Below are 2,500 nucleotides of genomic sequence, written 5' to 3' on the forward strand. Positions count from 1 at the left end.
TAGAAGGCTTGGTGGGGAGTTTTGTGAAAAAATGAAATTCGTGGTTTTTGAGATGTGAGGGTTGGAATGGCCTAGAAATGTCCCCAAATGAATACCATGAAAGTCTTGGTGCACGAAAGTTTTGAGTTCGGAGGGTTTTGCTCATGGCCAAGGTTGGCGGTGCACCACGGCATGGCTAGAAGGCTTGGTGGGGAGTTTTGTGAAAAAATGAAATTCGTGGTTTTTGAGATGTGAGGGTTGGAAAGGCCTCCAAATGTCCCCAAATGAGTACTGTAAAAGTGTTGGTGCACAAAAGTTTTGAATTGGATGCATTTTGAACTTGGCCAAGTTGGTCGGTGCACCACGGCATAGCTAAATGGCTTGGTGGGGAGTTTTGTGAAAAAATGAAATTCGTGGTTTTTGAGATGTGAGGGTTGGAAAGGCCTCCAAATGCCCCCAAATGAATACCATGAAATTCTTGGTGCACGAAAGTTTTGAGTTCGGAGGGTTTTGCACATGGCCAAGGTTGGCGGTGCACCACGGCATAGCTAAATGGCTTGGTGGGGAGTTTTGCGAAAAAATGAAATTCGTGATTTTTGAGATGTGAGGGTTGGAAAGGCCTCCAAATGCCCCCAAATGAATACCATGAAATTCTTGGTGCACGAAAGTTTTGAGTTCGGAGGGTTTTGCACATGGCCAAGTTGGTCGGTGCACCGCGGCATAGCTAGATGGCTTGTGTGGAGTTTTGTGAAAAAATGAAATTCGTGGTTTTTGAGATGTGAGGGTTGGAAAGGCCTCCAAATGTCCCCAAATGAGTACTGTAAAAGTGTTGGTGCACAAAAGTTTTGAATTGGATGCATTTTGCACATGGCCAAGTTGGTCGGTGCACCGCGACTAGATAGGTTGGTGCCAAAATTTGTCAAATTTAAGACCTTGGCCAAACTGAATGAAATTTTGTGGGGAGGTTCCTGATATTGTTTAGTGGTGGACTGGAAAAAATGAGGTCGAAATTCGAAGTCTACATGTGCTTTTCTATTTTTCCCGATTTTACACATACCCGGTAAGTAAAAAAAATAAAAAAAATAGTTCCCCTTCGAGAAAAATTATGAAATTTGGTGAGCAAGGAGATACCATTATTCTACGAATTACTGCAAAAAATCGCATCAAAATTCGAAGTGTAGCCCGAGATATGGACTTATGTCTGCTCAAAAAAAGTGTATCTACTTGTACAATTTTGCCTTTTGCATATTAACCTCTTATAGGGGGGGAGTGCTCCTTGAGCCGGCCAGCTCCACACTGGCAGGTTTTAAAGGGAGCTTGATGAGGCCTCCCCCCTCACGTGGTGCGTGCGTTAGCATGTTTATCATGGCACAACTAGCCTCTTCATAGTTGTTGAGCTTTATTAATACCAACACACGGTCGTCACTGATCGTTGGTTAGCTCGGCAGCTAGTCCCTCGGATATTGTGGAAAATTATTTTCATGCCTAGCGATGCTTGGCTCTGCGTCACTTGATGTTTCCATTTGCTTGCTTGCCCATGGTAGGTGGGGGGTGGACCATCTTGTGGTGTGGTGTCTTGCGAACGTGTGGGTGTGTGAGTTGTGATCGAGATGTACTTGCTGGCTGGCTCCATGCCTTGCGTATCGAACGGTCAAGCATGCATCTCTTCCATTTTCACCCGTTGCCTTGGGTGATATTGGTTGATCAGTCCCTGTGTTGCCTACCCACTAGACGGTACTTCTGTGGTTGCTTCGAATTCTATCTTTCCATCACGAAGAGGTGTTGGAGGATCCTAATGTCACGCACGTGTTCCATCTAGTGAAACATCTCAGAGATGCACGTGTTGGGGCTAGTTCTTTTGGATGCGGTGCATTATATGAACTCGGGTTTACTTTAGCGACCCAGTCAACATAATTCGGTTGTGTCCCTTGATTGAGACGTTGTCTTTGAACTTGTTGTGAACAATATCGTTCTTTCACAACCCGTCGTCTTGAGTGCGATGGAAGGCAAATAAGATGTGCTTTGGCATGTCATGCACGTACTCGATTGCGGGAAGTGTGAGAAAGTGTTGTTGACAACCCGTGGGAAATGGAATGTGGCAAATCGTGACGAGCTCTTCGTGGATCTGCGAAGAAGACGACCTTTGGGCCTGTTGGAAACGAGGGAGGCGATGTTGAACTGCGAAGAAGATGGACTTTTGGGTTGTTTGAATCAATGGGAGGCCACGCGAGAACTCCGAATACTATGGACTCTTGGGTTGTTGGAAGCAACGGGAGGCCCCGCTAGAACTCCGAATACTACGGACTCTTGGGTTGTTGGAAGCAAGGGGAGGCCCCGCTAGAACTCTGAATACTATGGACTCTTGGGTTGTTGGAAGCAAGGGGAGGTCCCGCTAGAACTCCGAATACTACGGACTCTTGGGTTGTTGGAAGCAAGGGGAGGCCCCGCTAGAACTCCGAATACTATGGACTCTTGGGTTGCTGGAAGCAAGGGGAGGCCCCGCTAGAACTCCGAATACTAT

Source organism: Vigna unguiculata, unplaced genomic scaffold (genome assembly GCF_037176805.1).
Source record: "Vigna unguiculata cultivar grain cowpea cultivar isolate G323 ecotype 2 unplaced genomic scaffold, ASM3717680v1 ptg000015l_ERROPOS10473704, whole genome shotgun sequence".
Classification (NCBI taxonomy): Eukaryota; Viridiplantae; Streptophyta; class Magnoliopsida; order Fabales; family Fabaceae; genus Vigna; species Vigna unguiculata.